The following is a 22,748-nucleotide window of genomic DNA, read 5'->3' on the forward strand; positions in this document are numbered from 1 at the left end:
TTTCTCAAAATCCATCAAAACAAAAAACACAAGATAGAGAGATTAAACCCAAAGGATCGTCGTCGTCGTCTTCCTCTTGCTCCGCTCTCACCAAACGGCAGTGTAGCCGCCTCCTTTCTCCTCTGGTTTTGGCTCTGTAGCCGCAACCCCCAAAAGGTAGAACTCCCAAAACGGCCTCCCCTCTCTTTGTTTCTTCTCGATTCCCATATAAGGTGTCTTTGGAACTCCACCTAAGACCTAGCAGAATTGCTGAGGCTCGGTCCAATACCCACCATATTTAGGCCCACTATCAAAGTCCAACTTCTGTTTAACCATTAGTCGCAACTTCATCTCAACTTCGTCACCCACCGGCGTAATCAATTACTCCAGCTCCTTCCTTGACTGCCCAAAACCCAAGCTTTCACTTCACACCAGTTTCGAACCATGTAGGAACCCCAGTACCGATCTCTACCCTCTGATCCTTATCAGCCAAGAACATGGCCATTCCTTCCAAGCCCAGCGTCTCAAGTCTTTGTTTGCTGTAATTCGTTCTCCATCCAGGATACACACCAACTTCCATTCCCTGCTTAACTGACATCACCTCCACTACGAATTTAACTCATTCAACATAAGATCATATGTCCGTCTCTGGCCACAGAACTAATCTTCATCACTACTGTCCGTCTACGTCTCAGTCACCCAGCAGCGACTGCAATTCGATTACTCAAAGGATTCATATAAACAGCACACGGAACCTGACTTCTCATTGCGTCATCACCATATATCACCGGGAGTTGCTAACCACGACATTAATTCGTTGCCATAGTAACCTCCTACAAATTATTGAACCCCAAATTCGTTTGTTGTATAAGCTCCGGAAAATCCTCCCAAAGGTTCAGAATCATAACAAGCTCCTAATCCTCTTTTCTGCGAACTATTGACGCCATAAATCAGGTACCAAATTGTTGCTGACACTCAAACCATTTGCTGCATGAAAATATCTTGCAAGAGTGCAGCAACAGTAAAGCCTCCTTCCCTTGTTCGAACTATCTTTTTCTAATGCCTTACAATGCCTTCTCCCCACGTAAACCAAGGAAGCAACACCACTTACACTTCTGAGAGAATTAGTCAGCTCCAAATGGAGGTAGCCCTTCACTCCGTTGCTCCATCTCGTCTCAAAGATTGCTTTTCCATCTTCTGAACCTTCTCATTAATCAGTCACTGCGACTGCACATGACTTCGTAATACAGCTTCATAGATTTCTTCTCCTCGAGCAAGTCTTCTTTCCCAATATTTCAGTATGTACCTTCTGTCAACAGTACCAAGGACCCGAGAAGCTCGGAACAACACTAACTCCAGCCATCCATTCGTCGACCAAACCCATTTTGCTTATTTCTGAGTCCCAACTCCGGGCACTACTAACTGCAGAAATTGTCTCCAGCAACACCATTATACCCTTTTTGTCGGACTGAAACTTTATCTCCATGTGCGTGTTGAACATCTTCAAAACACAAACTTGGTTCATAAGAAAAACCCCCAACTGACTGAATCACGTTCATGTTCAGGTCTTGTCCTTTCCAACACTAACTTTCGGACTCCATGGCAGCTTGATTTCCTCTTCTTAACATATTCAGGTACTCATGCTATTGACCCTCCATCCATCCGAGATCTATACGAGCTGATGATGATTTGTTCTAGCATGCAGTCATGAACGTCTTTATTCTCGGCTTCAAGTATGGTGTTGTTGATAACAAAACGCCTCTCACCTGTAGCTGCTGCTTGAAAGAGAGTGATGAAATGAGATGTAGTTGAGAAACTAGTCACGTATCCCACTTTCTCATAGTATTTTAGCCTTAGTGGAAGCCACCTGCCTCACTAATATTTCTTTGACATTTCTTTGCTGCGTTTGTACCTCGGCTGTGAAATAATTCTATGTTGCTGATATATATGGAGATACCAGGCCAGCTACATTTTGTCATTGTGGTTGTTGATACATAAAAATATTAGGCCAATCCCATTTCATCATCGTGGTTGTTGATACATGGAAATACCAGGCCAATCCCATTTCATCATCGTGGTTGCTGATATATGGAAATATCAGGCCAACCCGACTGCTGATACATGGAAATACCAGGCCAGCATAATAAGTGCTGCTGATATATAGAAATGCCAGGCCAGCATACTTGATCATTGTGGTTGCTGATATATGGAAGTACCAGGCCAACCACATTTTGTCATTTTCGTCACAAAAACCATTAAGTCTCACATTTTGTTGTTTATTCGCTGGATGATCGAATGCACTTGTACTTTCTACAAAAGCACTAAAATAGTATTAGTAACTAAAATATTGTATCCTAACTAATATAAATATGGGTAGAAAATGTAGCATTTACATGCTTATCAACACCCCACACTTATATTTTGCTAGTCCTCAAGCAAAACAGAGATATTATGCAAATTTTTTTTATTTTTTAAGAAAAGTGAAAACCTGCAAAAATATGGATAATTAACCACTCCCCCACACTTAAACATTACATTGTCCTCAATGTAATTGAGTCATCCAACGTAGAAATTAAGATGAGAAATGTAAAAATAAAATAAGAGATAGAGTAGAGAGAACAAATCTGATGGGTTGACTCCCATGAAGCGAAAGTTATTTGTTTCCCGACTTGCCAGTAGCACGTCCTCAAACAATGTGGGGTTGGTACCCCAAGGTAAGCTGCGAATCATATATATAAATCCTGAAGAGTTGGGGATCAACCCAACTAATCTGATTAGTTGAAAATATAACCTGCAGGAAGAAAGGTTAGTACCCAGAGAGATAAAACTGAATTCATTCTTATTTAAAACATAATTCGAACCTTGAATGTGAAGTAAATCAGGTTCGCAGATGATTAGTAAAGATTAACTAAAGAATTGAACAGTTGTTGTACTCCCTAAATCTGGTTCTAAGTCGGCGGAAATAACTTCCACGACTGATATTGGTTCAAATTCAGCTAAGTCGGGCACACAAACATATGTTGGTTCAAATTCACTCGCTGAACAAGGCCTCAATGGAGCGATAATATCACGACTAATAGACACATTCTCATCCACAACAGTTTCATTATAAATATTATCAAGATGAGTCAAGGTCGGAGCTTTATCGACTGATGGAACTAGTCGAGACTCGGGAAGAATTAAAGGTTCTAGTTTGGGTTTCCATTTATTAGTGTCTAGCAGCGGTGTGGAGTCTAATAAGGCATTGACTTCACAAATAACACTATCATCATCAAAATCATACCCAAAATGAGCTAAGCAAACCTATAATGGATATCAATCAGAGTGCATACTTTCTTTTCGCCCGCAACACTTCAGACTAAGGTACCTGGATAATATTTAAACAAACTGCGTAAAAAGAACTAAAAGAAATTTAAGTTTAAAAGAAAAATAAATTATATACAAAAAATAAAAATAATCTATATACAAAAATTGATATCAATCAGAGTGTATAATGCAACTACTCCCCGGCAGCGACGCCAAAAACTTGGTAGGTTCGGAAACCTACAATAAAATACTGCAAGTGCACAGTGTCTAACTAATAGACAATGGAAAGTACATGTCGTTTCCTCGAAGAGTGTGAAAATACTGCTACTAACTAATACCAAAAAAAATAACCAATCAATATTTCAGAAATTTTTGAAACAATAAAAGAAAAATAATAAAAATGTAACCAAGGATGTGAGAGTCGGTAACTATGGTTTTATGGAATCAACTACTATTTCTACTCAATTACTGATAAGAAACATAATTCTGAATACGTATTTATCTTTTGTTCTATTGGCATCACCTATTATAAGCATAGAGTCGCAAACGTCACTGGTATACCCTAAGTATAGCACATCAAAAGAATAAATCCAAGCATGCACCATCAAAACGCATCAGCGAGAAAGTTATATGAAACTAAATATTAATTCACAAATATTGTTCGACTTATTCTAAGCATAACCCATCAAAGAATTTAACCCAAGTATGAATTATCAAATAACGAGACCAAAAATATTTGTAAGATTATCAATTAAGTACATAGGTTTCTAGAACCGACAACGCAACAACTCGTTTTCAATAAATCGATATACAATATGAAGAATTAATTTATTCAAATCATAATGGTCTATTGCTTCATAATTCAATTCAATCAAAAATGGCCTAATACCCAAGTAACGAAATATTTTATTAACAAATAACTTATGAAAAGAATACAAGTATGGAAACTCTCCCTAACCCTAATATCCCTTCTCCTAGACAATACCTCACCCAATACAAAAAATCCAACCCTTTTTTACAATGACCAAAGGTCTCTATTTATAGGTAAACTAGTTAGCGGAATACAACTCATTTTACTTCACCGCTGAACACACTTTTTGTGTGATCTTACTTTATACTTCGTGCAGACCATTTTCCATAAAGTTTTCCCCTTCTTTTCGACGATAATTCTGGTGGTTTATTGGGACAGCTGTCTCTTTTCTTGTTCAGTAATTTATCTACCTCGTCAAATATTTTCTTTTCAAAGCAAACATCTGATTTCGTGGTTAATATCTTGTTCAATACTCTAACTGATTCTTCGTGTCTTCGGTATACTTCGTTGGTTATTTGCCCCGAAATACTTTCTCGTGTCCAAATCCTTTTACTTCGAGTCTCCCTATTTACTTCGGGATCAATAAAGTAATTCTGACTTTCGACAAGTCACTGATCACTATTTTTGTGGAATGATACAGAATCTTTTGGTAAGACTTTTAGACCTAATTCGTATCTTCTCGTGCAACCACGTGGCGAGTATGTTTTGGGTATACTAATCCGAGACTTAACCATAAGTAGACTAAAAATCAAGACTTATAGTTTTGGAAACTAAATTTGATAAACAAGCTTGAGATAGCAACACTTGTAAGTTCGACCGAGCAATGCTCTAATATAAGAGAAACAAGATATTATGGAATCTCAAAGAATTAATGAGATGAAGAGCTTCGTGATTACTTTTTATATCTTACCTATCGTATATAAATCTGGAGAAATTGTTATAATTATAAGCTCAGGATTTAGAAAAAAGCTTCATGAGATGAATTGTCTTTCAGTGTTCCAATACGGCAAGCCTGAATTTCTCTCTGGATCAAATGGTTCAAGTAATAATTTCACTTAGCACAGGTGGAAATAGTGGTGGTGGGTATTTAGCTTCTAAGTACGTATTAGTTTGTATATATGGAGGAATTTTGTTCATCCATGGTGTTTTAAACATTCTCCCCGTCAAATTCATATCAATTTTGGGGAATGTCGCACCTGCTTGGAATATCATTGTTAACTTCTTATTCTCTTCTATGCAAAATACAAGTATGAGAAAAAGCAACGTAGTTGCAGAAAATCCTACAACTAACACCCCTTCATATTTTCCATAAATCTAAACATATTTATCATAAAAAGAAGGTAAAAGTGCTAAAATTGTAAAGATGGACACAAGGATTTTTACATGGTTCGATCATTGTGATCTACATTCATGGTTGTTCACTAGTGATTGTTGTAATTACATGAATATTACATTTAGAATCTCCATTAATGAGTATTTGGAGTTCTCTAGATCTATTTTTTGGGGAAGAAGATGATAAAGAAAATAAAGTCTCTCTCCTCTCCCTCTACAAATGTGTGTCCCCTTTTCTCTGTCCTGCCTTTCTCTTTATATAGGTGTTTACATAGTGGATGACACCTAATATGTAGTGGGGTATAACTAATATTTCCCCTATTTTCGGATCTAGCGTGTGTTATTCTCGCACACTCATATTGGATCTTATCGCACGCGCTCGTGCTACGTCTTCTCGCACGCTAAGGAAATGGAATGAATCTCGCGCACTAACAAAATGTGTTGTGCGATATTTTGTATCTACAAGCAAGATTGGTTGTTTATGGAAAGTTTCCGAAAAACCAAGTTTTCGTGTATAGGGCTTATCTAAAATTTCCCAATGATTTTTTGTAGGTGTCTTTCTTCTCATGATTCTGATTCCATGTGTTGCTCCAAAACGGGTTAGTGTTGAATTCAGAGCAAGCCGTACATAGTTTTTCTCGGGCAACTGATTAGCAGTTATACCCTTGCTGGCTATGATGCGTTCATTTGATATATTGGCGATGATGCATCTATTCATTTGGTATATTGGCTATGATGCATCTGTTCATTTGGTATATTTTATTAGAGAAATAAAGGGTGTAAAATATTGAATTCTTACATAGAAAGAGTTGCACCTTGTATTTATGTCGATAAGAGGTGGCTAATTCTCTAGAATGACTCGACTTTCTTACAAGTTTTATTGTGTTTCAAGGTGGAGGAAACAAAGAGTGCAGACAGAAATGGACCAAAAGGAATAATTAGTGCAATTTTAGTATCTACTTGGTATCACTTCCGCAGTCATCTGACATTCCACACCTTGTGAACCCCAACAATGATGCCGGTGGTTATGCAGCTGCACAATTGTTTTACTAATCTTTTAAAAGTAGATATGGAGTGGAGTTGGTGGTATCATTTGTTTTGGAGTTGTTGCTGTCGCAATATTTTTCTGTGGTACGGGTATAATCACTAACAACTCAAGGTAAAATTTTACCTCGTAGACGCACCATTATATGTCAATTTAAATGAGCAATAATTCCTATCAGTTTTCTGGTTTTTGTCTCACATCTGTTTGTCGAAGGTCAGAATGGTATATGCATTCTCAAGAGGTGGAGCAATGCCCTATTCATCCGTCTGGCATAAATTGAATAAAAATGAAGTTCCTATTAATGCAGTTTGGCTCTCTGTTGCCATATCATTTGTCAAGGCATTAACGGTATGTTGTCTAATTTCTTTCACTAAATAAGGCACAGAAACTGACCATTGCGTGTTATGTATATTTTTAGCGACCCAGGTTTCCATTTCTTCGTAATTTTGCAGTCACTGCTGAGCTTGGTGGCATTCCAGTCAATGGTGTTGATAGCAACATGTCAAGTTTTGGTTAAGTCTTGCTTTTCTCATTCATTCTTTTTGATATTTATACAATCATATAACTTGGATATCAAGACACAATACATGACCTGCACGTTCTTAGACTTCCCTAAAATATATATCTCAAATATAGCATATTTCCTAATATCGTCTCTCAAGATGGAGCATGCAGATCGCAAATGCCCATCTTGGACAAATGAAATTTAAACTAACCTTTCCCTAAGGATTTTGTAAAGATATCTGCCAATTGCACTATTGTAGGAGTGTAAGAGGATGATATAATATTCCTTATTGTAGCATCTCTGACAAGATGACAGTCCACTTCTATATGTTTTGTGCGTTCATGAAATACTGGATTTTGAGCAATATATAATGCTGATTGACTATCACAAAAGAGATTCATCCCATGTGTATGATGAACTCCTAAATCACCAAGTAATTGTTTTAACCACTTTAATTCACATGTAACTGCCGCCATAGACCTGTATTCCGCTTCAGCTGAGGACCGAGAAACTGTATGTTGCTTCTTAGTCTTCCAAGACACAGGTGAAAAACCCAAGAAGAACAAACCATCCTGTCAACGAACGTCGAGTTAATGGACAACTTGCCCAATCTGAGTCACACCATCCTTTTAAACTGAGACCATTATCAGAGCGCAACAAAATTCCTTGTCCAGGATTCTTCTTCAAATATCGAACCACACGAAGGGCTGCTTCCCAATGCTCAATTCTTGGTTGTTGCATAAATTGTGACAAAATATGCACTGAGTAAGCAAGATCTGGTCTGGTGACTGAAAAATAAATCAGAATACCAACTAATCTTCTATATTTCTCCACATCATCTAATATCTTACCCGCTGCCAAAGCCAGACGATGATTTGTCTCCGTTGTAAATTCTGCATGTTTTGCTCCCAATAACCCAGTTTCCATGATAATATCTAATGTATACTTCCGCTGGCATATGTAGAAACCTTGTTTACTACGAGCCACCTCCAATGCTAGAAAGTATTTCAACTTCCCCAAATCTTTCATCTTGAAACATTTTCCCAAGTATGTTTTAAAATTGTGAAGTGCAACCAGATCATTTCCTGCTACAATCAAATCATCAACATACACCAAAACATTCAGCTGCATCTTTCCCTTTGTCATAGTAAAGAGATAATAATCTGAGTATGACTGTTTAAAGCCACAATTCTTCAAGGATGTTGATAATTTTGCAAATCAACACCTAGGATCCTGTTTTAGGCCATATAATGATTTCTTCATTCTACACACCATATAGGGATTTCCCTTGGAAAATCCCGGTGGTATCTTCAAATACACTTCTTCCTCCAAATGTCCATGAAGAAAGGCATTATGCACATCCATTTGATGCACTTCCCAATTTTTAATCGTGGCAACAGCTAGAAAAGTACGAACTGTTGTCATCTTTGCCACTGGTGCAGACGTCTCATTATAATCCAACCCTTCAACTTGATGATTCTCAAATATTACTAGTCTGGTTTTCAGACGTACCAAATTTCCATTTTCATCACGCTTTTCTGTGTATATACATTTGCTGCCTAGTGCCTTCTTACCAGGTGGTAATTCTTCAAATTCCCATGTTCCTTGTTCCTCCAGATCTCTTATTTCTTCGGCCATGGATTTTTTCCATCCTGGATGCTTCATAGCCTTTTTGAAGCTCTTAGGCTCATTTCCAGTAGTTAGAGCTGCAAGATATTTTCTATGAACTGCCGAAAAACGATCACAACTAACATAATGTGTCAAAGGATAAGGTGTACCTGAGGCTGATGATTGTGTAGGGTGAGTGGAAGATGGACTATTTTCTCGTACAGTGTGCTTCACAAAACCCTTGAGTCTGCTAGAAGGAAGCTTCTGACGTTTTCCTTTACCCACCTCACTGCTATTATTTTCAACCACACCTTCAGCTGTTGTGTCATTGCTATTAGTATCATTCTCCTCAGGTTTTTCTTGAGCTTTTCCTTGGAATTCTTTAGTTTCAGAATTAGTCTCAGACACTGATTCATCAATACTTCCTTGTTGCAAATCGTCTTGACGAGTTTCCGCAACTCCTCTAGACAATTGTTCTTCTTCTTTATCTTCCAGTATTGCCAGTCATATAAGGAAACTGATGTTCATAAAACTCCACATCCCTTGACACTAAAATTGTTTTGTATCTAAATCATACACTTGCCATGCCTTTTTACCAAAAGGATAACCAAGAAATACACATCTCCTTCCTCGGCTTGCAAACTTATCCCCTTTACTACTTTGATTATGTACATAGCACAAGCACCCAAGCACCAAAACACCTTCAAATGATCATATGGAGTCTTCTTCCCAAACATGATTTCATATGGAGTTTTGTTGTTAAAAATAGGTGTTGGTGTACGACTAATCAAGTACGCTGCAGTCAGTGGACATTCTCCCCAAAAACGTATGGTAAATTGGCTTGAAATATCAAGGATCTTGCCAAATTCATTATATGTTGATGTTTTCTTTCAACCCTCCCATTCTGTTGGGGTGTACCAACACATGATGTCTCAAAGACTATCCCATTAGTCTTAAAATACCACGCAATGTATTAAATTTTGTTCCATTATCACTTCTAACAATTTTGATTTCTTTACCAAACGGATGTTTCACAAGAGCAATGAAATTAAGAAATACCAATTCAACTTCAGTTTTACTTTTAATCAAATAAATCCACACAGCTCTTGAAAAATCATCTACTATTGTCAGAAAATAATGAGCTCCACAAGAAGAAGGTATCTTGTAAGGACCCCATAAATCCAAATGAACTAACTCAAATATACAACTGGCTTTACTCAAACTACTAGAAAAAATTCTTCTACGATGTTTTGCTCGTGGGAAAATATCACAAGCATTATTATTATTTTTAAATAACCTACTCACAACTGGTAGCTTTTGTAAAACTTTCTCCGATGAATGTCCCATTCTTTGATGCCATAGCTCAAATGATTTTCCACTAACAAAAAGTACTTTAACAGGAGGCACACCACAAAAAATATATAATCCACCTTGTCTCTCACCCACTCCAATCACCTTCCTCGCCAACCGGTCTTGTATAAGACATAAACGGTTAGTACATTGTACAATACATACTAACTCATCGATCATTTGTGTAACCGAAATTAAGTTACATGTTATCTGAGGTACGTAAAGAACATTATCAAGTTTCAAACCACCAGGAAGAATCACAGTTCCTATTTTATCAGAGTTTGCATACTTTTTGTCTGGTAAGCCAACTGAACATGCCTTAATATCTTTTACTTCTATCATGTCATTAATATTACAAGTGACATGATTTGTAGAACCTGTATCCACAATCCAGGATACATTAGTCTTCTTACCTTGTAGTTGAAAATTCAATTTGTTTGAGTTTAAAAACTCAAACACCTGCTGAAGTTGTGTTGCTGTCACTCCAACCAAACCCGTTCCATCGGTTGTTGACGCCACACCACCTGAATGTTGTACCGCTGGTATATTCAGGTTATGTTCACGAACTGGGTTGCTGCTTCTATGTCCTCTACATCCTCTGCCATATGCTGAACCACCTCGAGCTCTACCACCTTTCTTGCCTCCTCTTCCATAGCCTTTTACACCGCCAGGTCAGTCTCCCCGCCATTCAGGATAGCCAATTAATTGATAACATCCCTCATCCGAGTGTCCTTCTCTATTACAGTGTTTACAGTACTTGGCAGGATCACATGTGTTGGTGGTCGGGCGCTGATCAGGTTGAACTTTAAATGCCATAACGTTGTCTTGTACTTCTTTCGACAAAACTACATCACATATTCTCGGATGTTCTGAATTCACTATAGTTTGGTATGTTGCATCAATAGATGGCAGTGAATCTCTTTCCAATAGTTGTTCGCGCAGAAACCAATCAAAAAATAATGAAGATAATCTTCTTCTCTCAAAGAAGTCACCTAACTTGCAATATCACAGGTGCAATGACTACACTTGCATTGTGGTATCTTCATATATGTCACCAGTTCACCCCACAGTTTGTTTAATCTCCCAAAATAAACAGCTACACTTTCAGATTTACCTTGTTTACATTCACTCAAAGAAAATTTTATTTGACACATTCTTGTACCACTTACCACACAAAATCGCTTCCGCAAGTGTGTCCAAAGAAGGCAGCATCATCATAATCCCCTAGTGTTGATCGTATGGAAGAATCCAGGGTGTTGTTAATCCATAAAACAATGCTTGACTGAACCGCAATCCATTCCTCCAACTGTCCAGGATCTGTAGGTTCTTTTATTGTGCCATCAACAAAACCAAACTTTTTCTTGGCTATTGGTGATCTTCTAATGGATCTAGCTCATTCATCATAGTTAGTTCCTATTAACACAATCGGGGTAATAAGAATACCAGGACCATCACTCGATCCCAGATGATACACCGGGATTTTTCTTCGATGAATCATGTTCCGGTTCTTTTCCTTTTCCTCATTTTTCTCCATCTTTTGATGTTTCTTCTACCATCTCTGTTTAATGAAAAGTTTTATTTTTAGGGTTTTAGGATCTTAACCTGGCTATGATACCATGTCAAGTTTTGGTTAAGTCTTGGTTTTCTCATCCATTCTTTTTGATATTTATACAATCATCGGTCTTGGATATCAAGACACAATACGTGACCTGCACGTTCTTAGACTTCCCTAAAATACATATCTCAAATATATCCTATTTCCTAATACAACAGTTGGAATCAACAAATCATATGCAATTATCATCTTCTATAGGATTACCCTGGAACACAAAACATTCACTCGAGGACCCTTTAACTTGGGACGTTATGGGATGGTTGTAGGTTGGATTGTGGTTATCTGGGTTGCTGCAATGACGGTTCTGTTCTCGTTACAGGTTGCATATCCTATTACAAGAGATACATTCAACTATACTCCTGCTGCAATTGGTGGTTTGCTCATCGTAGTTGTTTCTTGGTGGGTATTAGATGCTCGGCATTGGTTCAAAGGTCCAATCACCAACAACATAGACTTGTATATGAACCAACTGAGATCAACCGTTGTCCATGTATCTATGTGCAATTTGTTGGAAGCTAGCTGAATTACAGGACACGGTTTTGTGTGAGAGTCCAAAATTTGTGGAACTCCAAAACCATGTGAGAAAATCTTGGTCGGTGGCTTTCTGTTTATCACAAACACAGTCGGTCATTGAGTCCTAACTTGTAGGATCTCAATTGGAGTCGGTCACTTGGAGGTTAAGGAAATCGTGAATTAAACCTAGGTAGCTAACTAGTATAAATATGGGTCCTTAGTAGTTTTTTATATATATCTCATAGAGTTCTTCTAAAAAGTAGGAAAGCTAGGGTTTTCGGTCTCTTTGTGAGCTTCTTGTTTTCGGGGAAGGGTGAGAGCTGTATGAGAAGGTAAGAGTTCTCTTTGTAATCACCTTTACGATTAGTTGAATAAATCATGTTCTTGTCCGTGGTTTTTATCCAGTTTGGGGTTTTCCACGTAAATCTTTATCTTGTGATTGTTTATCGTTTATCGTTATTCTCTTGGTACTTTGTTTTCTTCTTCGTTTAATCCCAAAAATCAAAGCCCTGTGGTGAAAATCCAAACACAATTCTCCAGTCAGTAATTGAATAAAAACAATTAATCATAGACTCCAATAATGTGATCAACTTTTGTTCATACTCTAAGCACTCGCCAAGCGCATCAGTTCTCACTAAAACTAAAATCCTAAACACGTGAATGTATACAGACATACCACAGGTCTGTCCAGTTTAGCAGCCGCGTGACAGCAAAAATGAAGTCGCATCAATGGACCGTCCGATGTGGTGATATAGAGATTTGAATCTACATACCTGAAATTGGTATTTACTTTGACTTGGCATATCACGTACTACTAGTCCTTCACTCGAAAATCGTTTAAAAATTAATTTTTCTGCACGTGCCGCTTTAGTACAATGGTAAAGTCATCTGATGATGATACCAGTGATCTGAGTTCTAAACTCGCTAGCACTAAAAAAAATTTACCGATCAAAAAAAATAAATAAAATGATAGATAGCTTCGTGTAATCCTTAATCGACAATTATATTCATTTTAAAATCATGAATCAGAAATTAACAAAACTTAAAAGAACAACTCAAGAAGAGAAGAAAATAATAACCAACCATCGGAATCTAAATAAAAATTTTCCACACAATTCATAAAATTAGGAGCATAGTGTGGAAACCCCCATATTAGAATTATTCCAATTTCTTCAATATAGAAATCAGGAAATTCAACAGTTCCAGATGTTGAAGCCATGACGGGAACAAGTCGAAGATGATGGATTAGAAAAATATTTATTAATCAATGTATCACAGGAGAAACAAATAGATTCTAGATGAAGTGTAATTTCAACGAAGGAAGAACCTATTAAGTGTTCTTAATATCAGTGTTAATACCCAAATTTCGGTTTAGGTCCTACCCGTCCTATTTGTTGTACATGACCTTACAATACCAATAATAATAAGAGAGAGAGTCCATTTTCCATTGTACATTGTCCTTCCTTATATAAGCTTTTCTAAAAACCTCTCTTTTCATGATATCATGCCACATGTCCTAAATCTTCTTAATTACCAGTAATACCATTCCTTAACAAAACTCCTTCTTCTTTGTTAATTCCTTCTTTATCCTTCCACCCTTTATGGGTATCTTTTATGTGGGCTTGGGTTTAGTCCCCAAGCTCCTACGTCTTGACCCAAGTTTTATCCCTACTCTTTGGGGCATCCCCATCCCGCTAAGGGATGTTGTATTTCATGTATCAACATTAGTCCCCTGACTATTGGATTAATCATCGGATGATCCAATAGTCAAAAGATCTTTTGGGGTTCCTCCCTGTGTCCACAACGAGTTTTGTTATCTCGTTGAACCCGTGATCGTGGGCGACGTTTCGACTCCTCATCGTGCAAAACCCTTCTTCCTTTCAGTTCCTGACGGTTGTTATTTTTACTCATAACTACCACGTTCGGCCTTGAAACCTTCCTATATATATGACTGTCAACTTCTTCCTTTTTCACATTATTCTTTCTTCCCCTGCTCTAAACATGCCCGAACACTCGCCATGTCTATTAGTTCCTCTAGCAGCTCGTCGCCTAATGAAATTAGCGAGTCCGAACAACCCAATAGCGTCGGCTCTGATGAGGCGGAGAATCCCGGTCAGGAAGAGGTCATTTTGCCTGTCCCAGTGGATGGAAGGATGTACACGCTCGCCGAGTTTACAAGTGGTCCTGCTTTAAAACGCTCCCTAAGGTTAAGGGAGTTCCGCGGGGGTAAACGCGCTTTCCCTCCAGAAGATGTTTTAATTTCTCGTCTCTTAAACCCTTCTGTGCTGCCTTACCCTGCTGCTCCTGGATGGCTTATGCAACCTGAATCGGAGAGCATGAATTCCTTTACATTCAAAACTGTTCCTCGGATGTCCAGTCACCATGGAGATTACAACCTTCCCTCTATTGATATTCATTCCAAGTCTAAGACTCATCCAGTATGGCCACATTGGGCAGCTCGTGTTCGTTCTAACCCTGATCATGTTGCTGCGCTTCAGAAGGCCGGCATTGAGGAGGCTATACACTCGTCTCTCAAGTGGGAGGTGAATAGATTTTTCCGCGACATAACACGGATCTTTTGTCGTTAGACTCCCGTTCATACTCTCTTCAGAGCGTTGGGAGAAGCTACTATTATCTTGGAGGACGTAGTCACCCTTACAGGGCCTGGTATTGGGAACACGTTCCTCCGTGTGCACCAAAACCAAATGATCTTGTTTTCCATCGTGCAGAAGACGTTATACAAGATGACGGTTCGATTGAGAAGTTCCCGGTTGCTTATGGATATCCGAGGATGGTTCTGTCGCATTTAAAGGGGAAGGTGCCAAAGGGAGACTTGGGCAAGAACTTGGATGTGGCCAAGGACTTTGAGCCATTCCCTTACCAAGACGGTCGTTCGGGTCCAGCGCATTACACCGAATTGGATTCCTCAAGAACCTTATCCGAAGCTGATTTAGATTCGGTGATGGCTGTGCTATCTGGTTACCTTCCTGGTTTCTATGCCGGTAAGTTTATTGTTGTGGAGTATAATCCTGATTGCGCAGCTCGACAGGTAGGGTTCGATCAAGGGGTCCATCACAGGTTCCCTCCTCCGGATAGTTCAAAATTGAGGATATTATCGCTAGTTTCAATCATTACGTTTTCAAAGGGCCGGCTCGCTTGTCTGATCGGGGGATCAATTTTTCGTTTAAGCAACCCATCTCCGCGCGGCCTTCAGTAGTTACTGAGAGGGTCCCGTGAGTATCATGATCTTTTAAAGCGTCGGGCTCTAAACTTCCTTTTGCGTGAATCGTCTCCTCCTCGTGAACTGACCGTTCAAGACCTTCGGGAGCTCCATGCGTCTGGAAGGATCAAACTCGACGAAGTTTTGGATGCCGAATATCGCTTGGTCCCCTCCAACAAAGTTCTCTCGGACCTCGTGGTGACCTCTTGGGCCTCTCCTTACGATTATGAACCCGTGAAACCAAAGAAGGGATCGTTCTCCGATCGAAATCCCCCTCGGCTGAATGTGAATACATCCGCTAGTCCTTCAGCGCCCCAGGTACTCATTATTTCCTCTGTCGGCTCCCCTCTTTTTTATTGCTCATTGTTATGTTCCTCGGCTTGATCTTGATTGTGATGGATGGCGGAAATCATTTTCCCCAGGGAGACCTTCCTTCCAATCGCCTAGGGTGGAAGGATCCTTCTTATGTGATGGAGGAGTACCTAAACATGTCCGAGTGCGATTGGACTGAGCGTAGTTTGAAGAAAAAGGCTAAGAGGGAGGATAATCAGTCTTTTGTTCCGCGTCCTTATTCCTTTGCTAATACTGCATCTTTTCAGCCTCGTCAAAGACATCGGAGGAGTGCATCACTACCTCCTTGGGATACGAGCAGAAGTCTGAGTCCTTTATTTGTAGACCACCTGAAGGACTTGGGGATTAGCCTTCCTTCGGGAGCCGGCTGGGTGTCGCCACGTCTTTGTGTGTCGTCGATTCACCCTCTTAGGGCTGAAACCGTCCGTGGCAGGGGTGAGTTTCCAGTATCTCCCAGTGACGTTCTGCAATCGATGAGTCCTTCTGGGTCTAACCGGTCAAATTTGGGTGGGTCCTCATCTCACGTGGAGTTACACGTTAATGATCCTGCAGGTAGTTTCCTATTTAATACATGTTTTTCTTTTTATCATTCCTCCCTCTTCTCCTTCTTTTATAAATCTAAATTGGCCTTTCGCGATGGTGCTCATTTTTCACTTATCAGGTTCCATCAGTGACTCTGAGTCTTCCTCTAGTTCCTCCGCGTCTCATCCCAAAGTTACTGATACTCTGCTAGGTTCGTCAATTCCCGAGGTTGGTTCCCCCCCTTTTTTTATTATTATTTTGCTTATCTTATTTCTGGTTTGACGTATCGCCATCGGTGCTAGGATATGGGTAAGAAGCGGAAGGAAACTGCGAAGCCCGATATGGACGACACTAGGTGCGTCGTTCTTGGTGGTGATGGATCTATTAAGCGTACCAAGGTGCATGGTGGCGGCTCATCTGTTCCTCCAGAGGAACCGACTAGTGATCCTACTAACGCATCAAACACCCATGTTGTGACGGGGGGCCCTAAGGACCCGCAGTTTCGTTTTTCTTTAGTGGTGAGCGCTGCCGAAGCTGGTGTGGACCCTTCTACTCATACCATTGTCCACGGCTTTTGTGTCGCTACCATTTATGCTGCCAACTATAGGGACATTTTCGAGCGTGGTGGCGGCCATATGGCATCGATGGGTTTATTGGGGGTTCCTATCCTCTGCTACATGACGCAGAATCTTCTGGAAATCACATACCAACTCACGCACATAGGGGATGATCCTGTTGATGAGGCAAGGCTGCGCAGTTTGGAAGCTTTTGTGCAATATGCATGAGATTTTAGTGAAAGTGAAAAACTCCAATGATCCTCGCGGTCGTCTTACTATCCATATCTCTTGGTTGGAGGAGAGGCTGAAGAAGTTCTCTGAGAAAACTTCCAGTAAGAAGATGGTGTTGTACCTGCTACTTACCGATGTTGACTCGGCCAATGACGAGGTACTGCGAGCCGAAACTGCTGAAGCTAAGGTCCGCGCTGAGCTTGAGGGGAAGTGGCAAGAGTTGGAAAAGATTTGATTTGCTTGCGGCGCTTTTATGTTACTTTTTCTTTTATTTCTGATTAATCTTGATGTTTTATTTGTTGGATGTTGGTGTTTGGATTGATTTCTTCCGCTAGTATTTAATTATGGAATGTTTCGTTGGTATTTGTATTAATTTCTTTTGATGTTGGTATTTTGTTGACTGTTGTGTTTGTGGCGATGGATTGCTGGGTGGAGTGGACGTTCGCTGAACGCGCCTACTCTTAAACGCGCCTACTCCCCTCTGTTTCTTTTTATCCAAGGGGTTGTGGGCTGGGTGGGCGTTGATAAAACGCGCCCACTCTCCTCTTTTTCCTGTTACTGAAATTTCTCGATCAAGCGCCTTTGGCATCCCATGACCTTTTGTAAAATTCGTCAGTCAGTCGGGCACCTTTGGCTAATCTGAGACCTTTTGTCAGTCAACCGAGCGCCCTTGGCACGCTAGGACCTTTTGTAAACTTTGTCAGTCGATCAGGAGCCTTTGGCTATTCTGAGACCTTTTGTCAGTCAACCGAGCGTCCTTGGCACGCTGGGACCTTTTGTAAAGTTTTTCATTCGATCAGGCGCCTTTGGATATTCTGAGACCTTTTGTCAGTCAACCGAGCGCCCTTGGCACACTGGGACCTTTTGTAAAGTTTTTCAGTAAATCAGGCGCCCTTGGCTATTCCGAGAGCTTTGTCAGTCAATCAGATGCCTTTGGCTAACCTGAGACCTTTTGTGAGGTTTGTCAGTCGATCAGGCGCCTTTGGCTATCCTGAAACTTTTTGTCAGTCGATCAAGCGGCTTTGGCTGACCTGAAACCTTTTGTCAGTCGATCAGGCGCCTTTGGCTAACTTGAGACCTTTTGTAAAGTTTTTCAATCGATCATGAGCCTTTGAATATCCTGAGACCTTTTTTCAGTCAATCAGGCGCCTTTGGATAACCTGAGACCTTTTATAACCGAGCGCCCTCGGCATGCCGGGACCTTTTGTAAAGTTTGTCAGTCAATCAGGCGCATTTAGCTAACCTGAGACCTTTTGAAGTGTTTTCTCGCCAATTCTAGAAACGTCTGTTATTATTATATTTTTTTTACCAGAATAAAGTTGATTACAGCTCGAACACCCATGCTTGGGTTCCCTCTCTTCTGGGTCAATGGCGTGGGAATGGATCGTACGCGATCGTTTGCTTTGTTCTCTCGATCTCCTTGGCTACCTGTTGTCGTTCAAATATGCTTCGAATGGCGAAGCACTCCTCCGTTGGATGTCCCATTCTTCGATGATAATGACAGTAATTAATTAAGCTTTTGTCCATTTTATTGATGTCCACCGTCGTCAGAGGTAATTAAATCTCTCCTTTAGCGACCCATTGGTTTAAGAGTTTGATTATTCGATCTTTACTGCACGGGAGAGGAGGTGGCGCGTTGTTGTCTCGCCTTCCTTTTCTACCCCTTCCTTGATTCCTGCCATCTCATTATGGCCGATTCCAATATTCTCTCTCAGCACTGGATCTCTCATCGTACGAAGTTCCTGACACAACACCGATTGTGGTACGCCAGATAGATTCTTTGGGTACGTCTTCTATACAGTCGGCGATCCTGTCGGCCGCTTCTTCTAGCTCTACAAAGGTTTGGAACTTGAAATTAATCAAGATTCCTTTGAAAGCCGGGGTCATTCCTCGTACGCAGATCTCCACAAGTGCCTCCTCATTGATATCTTCATGACAGTCTAAAGTCAAGCGTCTGAACCGCGAGATATATTTTCATATGTCTTCTCCTACTAGTTGTCCGCTCCTGCTTAGATCTATTGCACTGATTTTCCTTTTAGCCGAATAAAATTTTCCAAGAAAGAGTGTAGACAAAATCTTTCAGAAATCGACACTTTCTTCTTTTAAATTGTCATACCAAGAGAATGCCGTGTCCGTAAGTGACTTAGGGAATTCTTTTAAGCACAATTTTTCATCATTGGCCTTGTCGTTCATAGCTGACAAGAATCGGGAGAGATGTTCTTGCGCATTCACTACAAGAAAAATGGTCTTGAGCGACCAGGTAGTTTAAGTTGCAGAAGCCCATATTAAGTCGCTCTAACTCTTATAGCGATAAAAAGTGGCACTTGCTCTGTGGTTGAAAAAGGTGGGATTTGTAAAGGTCTAAAGCAGCTAGGCAATCGCTTTAGTCAACAACCGACCATCTTAGAGCAAGTAAAAAATGCGTCGCTTTAAAGATAGACCAACCATCTTAGAGCAAGTAAAAAATGCATCTCTTTAAAGCTAGACCAACCATCTTAAAGCAAGTAAAAAATGCATCGTTTTAAATCTATACCAACCATCTTAGAGCAAGTAAAAAATGCATCGTTTTAAAGCTACACCAACCATCTTAGAGCAAATGAAATATGCATCACTTCAAGGCTAGACCAACCATCCCAAGAGCAATTAGAAAGCTATGAAACAACCGGCCTGAAGTTGGTTGCTTCGGTTTTTAAGGTGCCAAATTTAAGTTGGTTGCTTCAGTTTTTAAGGTGCCAAATTAATGGAAGTAATTACTAATAAGATTCTATAATTATCCAGTTTTAATTGAGATTAAAAGTAACTAAAACATCTTATATATCATTAATTAACCATTGCTTTATTACAAGTGATATATACTTCAGTTTCCCCACCCATTAAAAGACGTTAACTTGTTACAAAAAAAAAAGAAACATAATTGGTTTACAACCCATCCCCGAAAAGAACAAAAGGTCTGAACAAAGGGCAAAAAAGGGTCCAGTGAACGGCATGAGACCTGTATATTCATCAAAACACAACTGCACACACATCATTCATTAATTTCCTCACCATCTTCCTCTCCAGATAGTTCATTCTCCTGATTAACATCAACACATCCATCATCCTGCAAATCATCTTCGCGCAAGTCATCCCAAGTAAATCCATCTTCAACTTCATTCTCCTGTTGACGTTCATCTTCAGACTCATCTTCTAGATCATCTGGCACGGGTTCACAACCAAGTATCTTCAATGCCTCATTCAAATACTCTCTGAGATTACGCTCCCTCCGTTGAAGCTTTGAGATATCTTTGTGTTGCTTTGCAACTTTCTTCTTTTCAGAGTCCAGCTGTTCTTGGAGAGCAGACATGTGTGCTTCATTTTTCTCATATAGACTGAAGCGAGTAGCAACTTTTGACTTACGAGCACGCTTAACACCAGTACGACGAGGATCAACAACCATTGCATATATTTCCTCAGGCGTGTAGCTGACTTCCCTAGATGAACCTTCTCACTAATCCGTTTCATCTCTGCTTGCATACACACATAGTAGAAACATGCAACTAATTTAGAGTTCAAACACATGCAACTATCATGAAATAAGACAAAACAACACAACAGTTACAAAAATATCCTTGTCTTATAAGCAGAATTTTCATTCAAAGTGTAGTAACTAGCATAAAAAAGCAAAAGACGGATGGATCAAATACTATGTTAAGACTACATTTAAACAACTAAGGTTCTATGTATGATCAAAGAACTCATTGCAAAAAAAAAAGTTTACAACAAATCATATTTTGTCAACACAAAAACATGCGGACATTTAAGATATCAACCAACAAAAAATTAATGGATCCCGAAAACTATTCGAAATCATCATATATTCCTGTGTTACTCGAAATCATCATATAATTATTATTTTTTTACATATATAAACTATGAACTACAAATAAGTAGCTTGGTAGGCTACTCATTGTCAACAACTTTGTGCTACTGTCAATTGACTAACAACATTATACTAACACACGTGTTAACTATAGACCCAATTCTAATAAAAGAAAAATAGACAACTAGAAACTATCTATTGAAAATGGATTAAATTCTAAATATGTGTTACGGTAAAAAAAAAAGAAAAAAATAAAAAAAAAAGAAGCAAAGAACTTAACTTATCAAAATGGAAAAATGTAGTACAGGACAGAGATAGTTTATGGCCTGTAAGTAAATTACTACTAACAGTAACAAATGACACATGCTACAAATTTGTACCTTGTAGGTTGGGATGCTTAGTTTGCATTTAGACTTACAGTAAGCCTCAATCATTATTCTAATATATTAGTAGTGAATCAAGGAAAATTTGTACCTGCCAATCTTCACACAGTTTACCCAGCTTACTAGCCTTGTGAGTTACCATGAACATACTGAGTGGATTAACTGGGAGATTTTTGCGCGCCTAACGAAAGAGAACTTGTGAGTCTACCACAACTAAAAATAATTAAGATCAAATTGATACATATCATGTTATCACATCATTTAAGATTGGCAGAACACTCAATCCAGATTGATTAGACCTTCAATAAGTTATTTCTTACTTTCACGTAGTTCAGGGGACAACCACTATAATCACTAGCAAACAACATCAAGTTTATAAGAAAAAAAGCATACAAAAACTCTAAGGACGTGACATTTGTAAACCAGTAGAACCTTTTTATCACCCTCAATAGTGTACGTACTATGTAGGTCACATGTATAAGATAAGCTTAGATAAAGGCCAATCAATGTGCGGGATGAAGAACTTAGGATTTACCCTTTCATACGCTTTTCTGGCAAAGCTCTGTGTACCATTGGTATGGTTCAAAGCTTGTGCCAAAATTATAAACATTAGAAATGATGGGTTTTAATGACAAAAGATGTCTCATACTGGATGCCAATTCTAGCTCCCTCCAGACAGCAAATTACCTGCTCAAATAAAATACCAAATGAATTACTCATTTATTCAAATTTGATAACATAAGAGCACCACAAGCTGGAAATCAGACTTGACCATCACCTCTAGCATATTATGCAAACAGAAAAAGTCATATTCACTAACTGCTCAGCCATTCATAACATCAAACCCCCATCAAATTCTGAATCAAAACATCAAAAACAAGTACAAGGATTAAGAAAGAAAGAGTGAAAAATCAAAATACCCCAAATCGAATCCAATAAATTCAATCAAAAATCCCAAAAATCCAACATATACAGACAAAGATTAACAAAATCAAAGTTTGAAAACCACACAATCCAACCAAATCGAATCCAGATCTTGGGAAAAAATAAGAAAAAACAAGCAAATGAATTGCAGGGCGTAATTGAAATAAAAAAACAAAAACCTAAGTAGTAAAAAGGATATCTCGATCATAAATCTAAGGATTTTAAGAAAAATTGAAAGAAAAAAAAGGAACCCTACCCATAAGTAAACCAATTCCTTCCGATTCACTACTCCGCTGAGTAACTCCACAAAATCCTCACTAATTCCTTCCGATTCACTTCTTCTCTGATTTAAATGTAAACCCATTTAATTCACGACATCAAAGTTAAAATCAGAACCCCACATCGAACCAACAACTGGTAGCAGCACAATTCATGTCTACTCTGAGTCTGTGTTCTTCCCGACCAAGACCTAACCTAACCTAGGAGAACCATAGAAAGTAAATGGTCTGATTTTATGTAAAAGAATTAGGGTTTTTGAAGAGATTTGGTGAATCAGGTGAAGAGAGGGAGAGGAGATGGCGATGATGAGTAAAGATGGGTTGAGTGAATTAGATTTTCTCAAGTAAAACAGATAGAG

At 39.2% G+C, this 22,748-nt stretch overlaps 1 long non-coding RNA gene and 1 pseudogene across 1 annotated transcript; one reads left to right on the top strand and one right to left on the bottom strand.

Moving 5' to 3' along the window:
* Positions 1-22,748, top strand: part of LOC113351097 — a 119,121-nt pseudogene that overhangs the window by 34,983 nt on the left and 61,390 nt on the right.
* LOC113347713 lies at positions 20,160-22,438 on the bottom strand. The gene is made up of 5 exons (XR_003359194.1): positions 22,368-22,438; positions 21,966-22,044; positions 21,723-21,874; positions 21,279-21,368; positions 20,160-20,448 (listed from the first exon to the last, which is right to left on the bottom strand). It is a non-coding gene; the product is annotated as an uncharacterized LOC113347713 (long non-coding RNA).

The sequence above is a fragment of the Papaver somniferum genome, chromosome 2 (assembly GCF_003573695.1).
Source record: "Papaver somniferum cultivar HN1 chromosome 2, ASM357369v1, whole genome shotgun sequence".
NCBI classification, from domain to species: domain Eukaryota; kingdom Viridiplantae; phylum Streptophyta; class Magnoliopsida; order Ranunculales; family Papaveraceae; genus Papaver; species Papaver somniferum.